The sequence below is a fragment of the Silene latifolia genome, chromosome X, assembly GCF_048544455.1.
Source record: "Silene latifolia isolate original U9 population chromosome X, ASM4854445v1, whole genome shotgun sequence".
In the NCBI taxonomy this organism is placed as follows: domain Eukaryota; kingdom Viridiplantae; phylum Streptophyta; class Magnoliopsida; order Caryophyllales; family Caryophyllaceae; genus Silene; species Silene latifolia.
In genome coordinates, this window is record NC_133537.1 from 230,710,208 (window position 1) to 230,723,597 (window position 13,390).

A 13,390-nucleotide genomic window follows, 5' to 3' on the forward strand; every position below is an offset into this window, starting at 1 on the left:
TTGCATTTTTCAAATTTTTATGGTTTTTATGTTTTTATGAAATAAAAAGGACATGTTTTTGTTTATTTTTCAAAAATTTTCAATTTTTATCATTTTTGTTTTATAAGTCATGTTAGAATTTCCCATCCCCACACTAGTATGGGCATTGTCCTCAATGGCCAATATGATAGAAAATTATGCAAGCTATATGAAAATGCATGATTCCTAAGCTAAATGCAAACTATATGATATACATACAAAAGTGAATGCAAACTAAGATATGCTATATGATGCATGAATTTTTGTTTTGTTTGAGAGCATAATTTAAATTAACTCCCAATGCATATGCTTGAACTTCCCCAAACCAAGTGAGAGTGAGGGAGTTCATGCATAAAAGATGCTATGCATGAATCTAAAATTGTCATTTTTGATTTTTCATGGTGGAAACAATAAAAGACACCTCAATGGGACCGAGGTGGGAGTCCTCTAAGTGTTGCTAGGACTCGAACTCATGATCAAGATACAATTTAAAAACAAGAGAAATGAACAAAGCTAAAGGAGGTGTAGGAGACTCACAATGTATTGTGACATCCTCCAAAGAGCTTGATAATCCTCAATCGTCACCCATAGCGACATCACTACCATCTCCATCATCATCATCTTCACTAGCATCCTCATCATCATATACCTCCATAGACCCAGAGGCTTCACCACTATCACTTGAGCTTTCTTCTTCTTCCTCACTTCCCTCTTTTTCTTCACCTTCTTCTTCTTCATCACCACTCTCAACAACAACCTCCTCATCACCCATGCTAGCATCTCTAGGAGCATTAGGAAAGAAAACTTCCATATCCGCCCAACTAGGCAAAGGACATGATGGGCCAAGAAGTCCTTGCTTAGCTAGGTGTAAGAGGGGCAGATATTGAGCTCTATATGTATTTACTCGGTCTTCATGGGCTTGTCTATGCATTTCTTGCATCAAAAAAGTCAAGTAGTCATTTCCCACCGTAACATTTTCGGGTCGGAATTCATGGTAGGTGAATGAGTAGGGTGGAGTGATAATAGAGGAGGAGGGCTCGGCAATAGCCTCCCTATGGTGTTGCATTATGGACTCGGCTTCCTCGAAAAGTGGGAGAAGATAGTGCGGGCTTTGGACATTTAGTCGGCAAATTTTGTTCGGTAGAATGAAGGACTTGGCATCTTTTGTAAGCCACTCAAATTTGTTGTCAAGATTGTCGTTCTTGACCCAATGGAATTTGTGAACCATAGTGGCTAGATCAATGAGGTGGCCTCCCTTACCCGGCTTATAAGTGTCATCTTTGTTGAAATTCCGGTTGAAATGCTTTGCCAACCACATTATCAATCCCCCATTTACTATAAAGGCCGCGCCTTCCTTGCCATGATCGATATTTAGCCACCTTTCGATTAAAAGTTGAAGGATGTTGTATTTCTTGGTGAACTTCTTTTCGACATTCAAGATTGACTCGAGATAGATGAAATCAAGTTCGGTCAAGTGATTAGTCCCCTTCCTAGCAATAAGAGTATTTCCCAGAACCTTGTGCCACACCCTTATGCCCGGGTGATAAACATAAAGGGCACGACATTCATGGAAGGACTCGAATTTCCTCCCGGTAATAGCTTTCCACAAAGGAGATCATATTTTGTTAAAGGTTTCTTCACATAAGTCGAGTCATTATCAAGACCGAAAACTTTGCCAAACTCATTAAAGGACATCTTCCTATCCACATTCTCAAGGCGGAATTCAATGTTCGTTCGAGTCTCCACCTTTGTAACTTTCAATGAACTTATAAATTCCAAGGTGAGGGAGGGGTAGGTCAATTCTTGCATATTAAACAATGTAAGCAACCCCATGGACTCAAAGAAGTTCTTGGTCCTTTCAAGGACACCCAATTTGGTCAAGGCGTCTTGGCAAATAAACTTGGTGGGTAAAATCGATTTCGTAGCAAGAGACACAAAATTTTTCCTATGAGAATCTGATGTGAAAGTTACCTCCGGATATTTTTCTAGTTGCTCAATAACCGGGATAGAAGTAGTAGCTTCCACCATAAGAATAGGAGTTTCTTGAATTTCCATTCTTGCTTGTTGAACCACCAAAGCCTTTGAAGCTTGAAGTGCTTGTTGCCTTTTGGAAAGGTTTGGTTTTGTAGGTGCCTTGCTTCCACCTTTGTGAAGGAAAAGTAGATCTATATACTCAACATATTCATATATGTTTTAGGTTAATTTAATCATAAAATTAATTGGTGATCTTATGCATGCAAACTATAAACAATATAAAGAAGAAATCTTTATCTTACATTGGAATTTCGGTTTATAAGGGCACAAGAGAGATCTCCTTCTCTCTTGTTCTTGTGCTTTCCTTAATGGAAGAACTAAGATCCAAGTATAGGATCTCTCCCAAAGTATAATACCCAAGGCACACTCTTAATAAAATTAATATTATGAATACTAGTACAATATTAATTTAGTGATAAAATTGACCCAAAAATCTTTGATTTTGGACTCTTAAAACCAGTTAAGAGGAGAGGAAGAAGAAGAAAATATTTTATCTCTATAAAATATTTTTGATGAATGAAAATGAATGAATGAATGACAAACACATTTTTGTGTATATTAGGTAAAATAAGAGGAAAAACCAAAGTGGTTTTTTTCCTCTCAAAAACCGGGTGGAAGAGGGGATTAGAGGGAGCCAATGCATGCTTGAGTTGTTCTTCACAATGAACACTAGGTTTGCATGGCTAGTCAATTAGGGTAATCATTATGCTCTCCACTAATATAATCAACACAATATTAGCTTAATCCTCCTCTTAATTTCGGCACACATAGATAATATGGACTCCATATTATCTTTGTCAAAATGTCAATTTGTCTTATGTCACATTTCATATGTAACATAAATTTGTTATGTATTTTTAACATATTAAAAATCAACGTCATATACAAAAATCGACTTAGTAATTCATAATTACTTGTACCAAAATATTTTACCAATTATAAATCACAATAAATTGTATTTATAATAATTCATTCAATTTTAATTGTTTCCTTAAACAATAATTTCATCTGAGTAATGAAACAATTCGATTACTCAGACCGTATCTCATTTAATCAAATTTCAATGAGACACGTAAATATTACTTCCAAAATCGTCCGTCAATTTTAAATAATTTAATTGACTCGTAACGTTATACAATCAATTAAATGATCAATTAAGAGTGTTGCCCTTTAGGTATGACCTAGGGGATCAACTGATCACCACCGTCGCACGACGAAATGTCAAACTCTAGTCGACCAATCATTACCGATATGTGTGGACCAGTTGACGATAAAAATATTACTTCCCAATTGTATTCTTTATAATGAGACTTAAACATGTGATCATCATGATCAACAGTTGTGATCGCATTATTGTCGGAGGACACATATTCCAACAATCTCCCACTTGTCCTCGACAAGTCTGCGTCACCAATTCTCTTGTCCTATTACTATCTCCCACTCAATGCAAGGTGTCTTTCAGGTCGTAGTTGCAAGTGATCATATCGAGAGTGGTTTCCTCGATCTGGAGCATAACTGATTGACCGGATTTATCCACCATGGATACATTCCGAGCGTGGCCACGCATTTCCAGTTCATTACTCCTCGAGTGGCCTTGAGATATTGTTATAACCCTGACTAGGGGTGGACAATTCATATCGCACTCATTCCCTTCAACTAGCCACAGCCATCATAACCCAAAATATGCCCATTTGACCCCATTTACGAAGGTCGTAGTAACACAAATCAAAGTTAATCTGAAACTGTGCCCTCTTAGGTGAATAGTCTTTAGTCAAAAGAATCGACTCGTTGGAATACTATAGCAGCTCTCGCCAAGACCAGGCTATATAAATTTGTCAGAACTCTATAAGCGGTCATTAGGCCCGACAAAAAGTTCCTAACAGTCTGCCTATGTGATCGACTAGTCATCTCACATGACTCTATGGCACTTGAACTTGCCATCAATCGCATCACACTCTAGTCACTTCGAGACGTCACCTCATACAAGTAACTATGGGCAAATACAATGCTAATCCATGTTCACTTAAACGGGGTTCAATTGTCTCTACAACCCGTTGGATGTAACAAAGTATAAGGTGAGTTACTAATAACTCAAACGACAAATGTCGACATCACACTCGGGTAGTCAATACAAGATTACAACCTTGTGATGCATATCGTAAGTGTGTAAACACTTGTTGACTTCAATAGAAGTTTAACATGTTACGTGTCCATGTGTTCAAACTTCTTAATCGTATTATCCTTTACATTCATGTTATCACTCATAGTGTGAACCTCACCAAGTACACATCAAGGTTCCCGACCTTGGTTTCGGTTCTTTATCTTGAAAGAACTTCCTTATCGATTATCAGATAACGAACGAATTTGTGGTGAATGATATAACTTGTACTGATCAAGTGCTCCATCCACACAAAGCACTAGGCATATGTTTTGTAGAGTCTTGCAACAATTTGTCAAGATGATTAGTCTAGCACTTCTCACAAGTCCTAGCATATTAGGAAAGATTAGTTTTGAGCAACTTCTTAATTCAACTAAGTATCTTTCCCAACTTCCTATTTCTCCTTTTGGCTTGAAAAGTTTTAGGATTCTCATAAATCCTTACATGTGCTCGGATTTTCATTAATATGTGCAACCTCTTGTCACATAACAGAGCATTCTATCAAACACCGAAATCGCTCATCGGATTCTACTCGAGAATTCATGACGTTTCTATTATGGCTTACCAATGAATCATCATGCTCTTATGCATATGATTCACCACTGGACATGTGCATGATAATTCTAATGGCAGAAACATTAGTTACTAATGATCATGAGATCAACTGTTCTTAGGTTCAATGAACGACCATGACTACTAATGGCAATTCCATTTTCATTTACATGAATAACCTATGTGTATGTTGATACGATGTGTATTTCTTAATACTAATCCAATATTTCTTGATGTAATTGGATTCATCATAGTCCATATTCATCCAGAATTGAAAACTCAAATACTTCTTTGTGAAAGAAGATATTAGCTCGTCATTCCTAATGAGTAATGAGTTGTAAACATTCAAAGGATGATAGCTCCCCCTAAATTCCATGTCTTCACATGATAATTTCTAAACTCCCACTTAATTCCACATGTTTCGAAATTGATTACTCAATCGAAAACATTTCAAAATTGGAATGTATGTTGCTTTGCAAAGTTATTAAGATGAAGCCATATATGTTCCCATCATATCCTTTCAAAATTCCTATTTTGAAGAGGCCTCATCTTAACCTTATGGAAAGAGATTTTAATCTCTAATTCGTTCATGTCATAATGATACGTAGCAATGTCATTGTTTAAATATAAATAATATCTAATACACGTCCTTCAAAATATCCCTTTCTGAAGGAGGTTTAACCAATTCATTTTCATAATGAGGTTAAGTAATGACATCTGCGTGGTTAAAACTTGGCTATTGAAGATATCGGTATATCAATCCTTGCAACTCGTTTATTACTAGTATGTTACTTTGATTCATTTAGGCTCTTAAGTAAAGTTTGAAACTATTGGTCAAAATTTTATCATAAACTAGTCAATTAAGACTTTACATTAGTCATTCTTGTTCCAAAACTTTCTTTTGGTCTCCTCGTGTAGTTATCTTGAGAACATACTCTTATGATTACTTCACTTGGTCTCTTTAGTCATATAGAACTTACTTGAGACCATAGATCTCATCTATTGGGTATACTATATAAATAGATATACCTTCATTCAAATCATTCTACCTTGCGTAGATCTCATTTACACAAGTACACAAATTTATCTTGCCTCGTGTGTTGTGTTCTCATTGTTCTCCCACTCTATCTTTAGAATAAATACACTATAGATTCAAAGATAGCATATGAGACACAAATAATGAATTTGAAGTATAAGAAGAACTATCTCATAGGTTGACTAATAGTTTTAGATTTCGTAAGTGTACTTGGTGATTGACATTCCTTTAAAAATCATACACAAGCCTTAAGCATGTGGACATATAATGAATCCCGTCATTATATTTGTCTATTAGATCACTTTAAGTGAATAATTATATGTTTCTAAGAGCAAGCATTTAAATATGAATTTTAGAACAAAGGATAAAATGATAAAACGGGTGACTTGGGTTGCAAACCAAGCCACCATTATCCAAAATACAACCAATTATCCAAAATACCTTTCCATGTCAAACACGGAAACTTAAAGGTGCTAAAATCCAAAACATGAATAAAATAAGACAATAAAAAGCAAAGCTCCATGAAAGCTATTCCTAGCTTCTTGATGGTTTCTCATGCTTGCTTTTCTTTTCCCTTGTCTTTGCTTGGTGGAGGCCCTATTTACAATAAAAAGGGAGATACATTATCACAACTTTGTATCACAATACCATAGTTGAATTAGAAACATAAAAGAAAGGATAGTCATTTACCTCCTCGAGTGATCTTTCCAGCCTTAATATCACCAAGGTATTTGGAACAATTTCATTTCCAATGTCCAACACCATTACAATAATGGCATTTATCAAGAGGACCCTTCTTGATTTTTGAAGTGCTAGCTTCATTAGTCTTAGTCTTGGTGAAAGTGGGAGCTTGTTTCTTACCCTTCCTCCCATTCTTCTTGAACTTCCCCTTGCTCTTAGTGCTTATGTTAAGCACATCCTTGGGTGGGTTCACATTTAACCCCATGTCCCTTTCGGCTTGCACAAGTAACTTGTGCAATTCTTCAAGAGACACACCCTTGTCTTGCATGTTAAAATTCACCCGGAATTGAACATACGCTTTGACTTTTGACAAGGAGTGTAGAATCCTATCTACAATGAGTTCTTTGGGGATTTCAACCTTTTGAATCTTCAAGGTCTCGACAAGCTCCATAAGTTTGAGCACATGAAGGCTAACCTTTTGGCCCTCTTTGAAGTCGAGATCAAAGAATGCCGCGGCCGCCTCATATTGGACGATCCGCGGAGTTTGTGAAAACATTGTCACAAGCTTGGAGTAAATCTCATTAGCGGTGCCCATTTTAAAGGCTCTCCTTTGGAGATCCGCCTCCATCACAAAGATCAACACGTTTTTCATTGTGGCGGACTCCTTATGGTAAGCCTCATATGCTTCCCTAGTAGCGGCGGTCGACCTAGTATTAGGTTCAGGTGGAGAGGCCTCGGTTAGGTAACGAAGCTTGTCGTCACCTTGGGCGGCTAGTTTGAGTTGGGCATCCCAATCGGAGAAATTTGACCCATTCTTTTTAAGTTTACATCGATCCATGAAGGATCGGAGCCATGATGAATTAGCGAGAGGCGTGGCGTTAGGGGTTGGTGTTGCCATTTGTTATGAGAAAAAGAAGTGGTCTACAAAACAAAATAGAAGGAGTAAAACAAATGTCGTTTAATAATACTCGTGAAAACTAATTTAAACAAGTTTTATGCATTTTTCTAGTGACCTCTACCCAACTAGATAAATGATTCCAAGACCCAAATTCATATCGATTTAGGCACGGTAGGGCCGATACATCCTTTATCAATATAACTCGGTGGATTAACGTTTAACCGATTCTACTTTTAGAACTCTTGGTCGATAAAATTACTCTAATGTTTATTTATAGCCCGGAACACATGCGACTACGGTCACGAATACTTCCGTTGAGCTCAATCCAAATTTCGAATAAATGTGTCCATGATCCAAATCCACATCAACTTGGGCACGGTAGGGCCAATTCATCGCTTATCAATATGAATTCGGTGGATAGAAATTTATCACCCACTTCCCCTACGTAACAAGTTTTGTACCCCGGTAGGGCCGAGTGCACTCCCTCGCGAAATAGGTTTTCATGGTTTCTACTATTTGGTAAGGCTATGTCTCAATTGATTATTTTAGCGAGAGGTCATGTCAATTTATTATCTATCACGTTTTAAGTGAACTAAAGCGGTGAACTACGATAATTTTAATTGACATGGTCGATAAACTCGATGAAAGAAGATGATGCATGTTTTAGTTATGGCGATTTAGCGATGCATGCGACATATAAATAAAATGCAAAGCATAAAAATAAATCCTAGTATGGCCTTCCTAAAATAGAAAATCTAATAAACTATTACATATTCGAAAACCAACTCCATTGGTCCCTTGAACTTCGGTTGTGGCACGCATCTCGAGGTAACACCGTCTTTATGTATCGCCATCTTGAAGAAATCCGTCTTTGGGAACTCCGAAATAAAAAAAATTACATAACAAATTACATAATTTCCTATTATACATTTGTAACTAAAATAAAATAAATCTATTAAATTACAAAACGGTGATACGAGATCACAATAAATTACAACCGAATCGATATTCCCATACATTTAAGGTAATACCAATTAAAAACTAAGGCCATAATAAGTAAAATTACATAATTCAAAAATTACATAAAATAAAATTATGACAATCATAAAGAAAATGCAGCATTATAATATGTATGAACATGCCCAATTTTATGCTAAATCGCCTTTAAGTAGCCAATATCGTATATTACTCGGTTTTTACAGATTTGCGTGATTTCAACATTTTATAATAAAAAAATTTACATAAATTCATATTTATGCATAAGTTAATTACCCTAACCTCTTAGGACTCAAAATTTAGTCTTCACTAATTATTTGACCATAAATAACTCATATTTCTAAAAATTGTTCATTAATGGACCTAAAATTATAAAAATAACCTATAAACTTCAAATAAATCACAAAAATTCAAATAAATTCAAAATTCAAAATTTAAACTCATGAACATTCTGGAAAAATACCATGACACTCATAATGTTGAAAAACTTAGGTTAAAAATTTTGAAATTTATCCGGAAAAACAATGTTGCGGTTTATCGGTTTTAACAAAAAATAATCATAAAAACATGAGAAAAATTATATTCATCAACTTTTCAATTTTATATCTGAAAAAGATAATAAAATGCAACATTTGACGTTTTTCCTTAGTCATAGAGTATGTTTTATTAATATTTCACTAATTAAGTCACTATTTATGCTATTTTTCTTCAAAAAATCATAAATCATGCATAAAGACTTCAATATAGCCTATTATTTTACACACATCTTGTAAAATTTCATGTGACAACATACTAAATTTCTATGACCAGATTCGAAATTTATCTCATATTAAACTATTTTTCATCTAAATCCGATTTTAATAATGAAAAATCCATTTTTCGAGCATAAAAAGTCCAAAAATTATGAAAATTTACAGGTCATCTCAAAATAATATATGTAACAACATATCCAAAAATCACTGAAAAAGTCGACGTTTAGCTAATTTTAGTTCGAAAATGACATTTTATTCCTAAAATCATATTTTAATGCCATTATTATATAATATGAACAATAAAAATCCATAAATTAACCAAAATATTCTAAAAACATTTTAGGACCAGAAATTTTAACATGCATAATGATTTTCGTGATATATCATAATAACACAAATTAAACAAGTTTTATATGTTAATCGTATAACTCGGAAAAACTTTTAACCGATTTGCATGCAAACAACCTGGCTCTGATACCGATTGAAGGAAAAGTAGATCTATATACTCAACATATTCATATATGTTTTAGGTTAATTTAATCATAAAATTAATTGGTGATCTTATGCATGCAAACTATAAACAATATAAAGAAGAAATCTTTATCTTACATTGGAATTTCGGTTTATAAGGGCACAAGAGAGATCTCCTTCTCTCTTGTTCTTGTGCTTTCCTTAATGGAAGAACTAAGATCCAAGTATAGGATCTCTCCCAAAATATAATACCCAAGGCACACTCTTAATAAAATTAATATTATGAATACTAGTACAATATTAATTTAGTGATAAAATTGACCCAAAAATCTTTGGTTTTGGACTCTTAAAACCAGTTAAGAGGAGAGGAAGAAGAAGAAAATATTTTATCTCTATAAAATATTTTTGATGAATGAAAATGAATGAATGAATGACAAACACATTTTTGTGTATATTAGGTAAAATAAGAGGAAAAACCAAAGTGGTTTTTTTTCCTCTCAAAAACCGGGTGGAAGAGGGGATTAGAGGGAGCCAATGCATGCTTGAGTTGTTCTTCACAATGAACACTAGGTTTGCATGGCTAGTCAATTAGGGTAATCATCATGCTCTCCACTAATATAATCAACACAATATTAGCTTAATCCTCCTCTTAATTTCGGCACACATAGATAATATGGACTCCATATTATCTTTGTCAAAATGTCAATTTGTCTTATGTCACATTTCATATGTAACATAAATTTGTTATGTATTTTTAACATATTAAAAATCAACGTATTAATAAAAATACGTCATATAAAAAAATCGACTTAGTAATTCATAATTACTTGTACCAAAATATTTTACCAATTATAAATCACAATAAATTGTATTTATAATAATTCATTCAATTTTAATTGTTTCCTTAAACAATAATTTCATCTGAGTAATGAAACAATTCGATTACTCAGACCGTATCTCATTTAATCAAATTTCAATGAGACACGTAAATATTACTTCCAAAATCGTCCGTCAATTTTAAATAATTTAATTGACTCGTAACGTTATACGATCAATTAAATGATCAATTAAGAGTGTTGCCCTTTCGGTATGACCTAGGGGATCAACTGATCACCACCGTCGCACGACAGTAATGTCAAACTCTAGTCAGCCAATCATTACCGATATGTGTGGACCAGTTGACAGTAAAATATTACTTCCCAATTGTATTCTTTATAATGAGACTTAAACATGTGATCATCATGATCAATAGTTGTGATCGCATTATTGTCGGAGGAGCAGATGTCTTTTGCTTGGCTATCCTTTAGCATTTGAGTGAAAAACTCTTTTTGGTTCTTTTGCATTTGGAGGACCGCTTTTTGAACATCAAAACCTTGGTCATTTGTTTGATTGTATGGAGGTTGATTTTGATAACTTTGGTATTGATTGTAAAAGGGTCTTTGAGCTTGGTTTCTCATTGGAGGTGAGGTGTATGTTTGAGGGTTTTGAACATTTTGACTTTTGTATGAAAGATTGGGGTGGACTTTGGTATTCTCATTGTAATAGTTGGAATAAGGGGTGCCACTTTTGTATGCTTCGAAAGTATTCACTTGTTCACTTGTTCTCCTACATTCACTTTGGTCATGTCCCAAAGTTCCACAATTCTCACATACTCCACATGGAATTGATGATGATACCACCATAGCATTAACATGATACTTGGGTGATTTGGAGGACTCTTCAAGTCTAGCCATAGCCTTTTCAAACTTCAAATTAATGGTATCAATATGAGCACTAAGTTGAGCACCCAATTGAGTAATGGAATCCACCTCATGTTTTCCTCCTCTAGTAGCCTTCCGAGGTCTACTATATTGTGAGTTATGGACCGCCATTTCTTCAATTTTGTTCCATGTTTGATTGTCATCAACTTCGGTGAACATACCATTTGATCCCATATTCAGAATGTTTCGGGAGTCTTCATATAGACCGTTCCAAAATTGTTGTACAAGGAACCACTTGCTAAGTCCATAGTGTGGACAATATGGACAAGTGTCCTTGAATATCTCCCATGCTTCATACAAATATTCCTCATCTCTTTGTTTGAACCCGGTGATTTGGGCTCTCAACATGTTAGTCTTCTCCGGAGGATAGAATTTCTTTTAGAAAGCAAGTGCCAATTTCTTCCAAGAATCAATACCAAGAGTAGCCTTATCTAGGCTCTTCAACCATTGTTTCGCGGAACCAATCAAAGAAAAAGGAAATAAGACCCATCAAATTTGGTCTTGAGTAACTCCGGTTTGAGAAATCGCATCACAGTAGTCGCAAAAAGTCTCCATATGAGAATGAGGGTCTTCACTACGCATCCCTCCAAATTGACTTCTCTCAACTAATTGTATAAATGCGGATTTGGCAATGAAATTACCGGTTAAATGTTGTGGTGTAGGAGTACCATTTGGTAGGTTCTCGTCGGTTGGCACGGAATGTGATGAAAATTTAGGCATTGTGGGTTGATTTTGTGGTGGGTTTTGCATTGGGTTATCCTCTCCTTCTCTTGCAAAAGGGTTGATGAACTCAATGTTATTTGGTTGAATGTCCAAAATTTCACCAATACCTCCAAAGTATTCCTAGAAAGTCTTCTATTTTTGGTCAAAGTTCTTTCGATTTCAAGATCAATGGGTAACAAGTTACCTTGTGATCTCCTAGACATGCAAAATATCAAACAACTTGAAAACAATTAGAACAACTTTGAGGATATTGACTTCCCCAAGGTAAAGAAAGACACAACTAAAAACAATTAATGAAAAAAAATCAAGTTAACAACGTCCCCGGCAACGGGCCCATTTTTGGTGTTCGTATAACTCGTCGTCAAACGTTACCCAACCAAAACAATATTTATAACTTCACCAACTACTCTTAGTAAAGAGGTAAGTAAAGGTCGGATCCCAAGGGACGGGTATTGATCTAGGATTTTCAATTGTAAATGGTCGTGTCTTAGGGTGTCACAATTTGGGGTTGAGATAGGAGATCAATTAAAACTAATCAACAATAAAAACAAAGGAAGGTAGATAAAATGAAGATGTAAACAATTGATTAAAAGCACTAGGGTATCATGGATTCATAGAGGAATACATGGGAGTTGATCATACAAACATGTTCTCAAATTATAAGCAAGCAATTATTGTTGTGATGGGATCGAGTTAGTGTATATCTTACAATCCCTAAGAAGGTTTGTGTCCCGGAACCGAATCGATTAGATTGTACAACACATACAAGTTGACTTAATCCTTCCTATTCAACATTATGCATGGTCTAATGAGGCTCGAGTTGGTTTATGTCTTACAAACCTTATTGAAAAGATAAGTGATGGATAAAAAATGCAAGGATTCATAGGCTCGCATTTCATCAAAAATAACATGTGCAGAAGTTGAAATCACAACAAGTAAGCAAATAAATTATGTGAAAATATTAGATTAAGCATGAATCATTCCCCATGTTGGTTTACCCTAATTACCCTTTAACCCTAGCTAAAGAAACTACTCACTCATGATCAAGTTTAACATGCTAACAAGGTTGTCAATCACATTAACAAGGCAAAACATGATGAATGAATGAAAATGATTAACAATAATTAAAGCAAGGATTAAGAGAATTATACCTATGGAGATTCCAAAATAATAATGCAAAGAATAATAGAAGTACTTGATGATTGATGAAAGGTTGTCAATCTCCCAATAAACCCAAATGATCTTCTAATGACCCAAAATAAATGAAGAACAATAGAGAAATTAAGGAAAGATTAAGTATTGAGATTTGTA

The 13,390-nt window shown here is 34.9% G+C and overlaps 1 non-coding gene across 1 annotated transcript; it reads left to right on the forward strand.

Moving 5' to 3' along the window:
- Nucleotides 1-11,597: 11,597 nt before the first annotated feature.
- On the forward strand, nt 11,598-11,704 carry LOC141625402 (small nucleolar RNA R71). The gene has a single exon (XR_012535184.1). It is a non-coding gene; the product is annotated as a small nucleolar RNA R71 (small nucleolar RNA).
- Nucleotides 11,705-13,390: the final 1,686 nt, after the last annotated feature.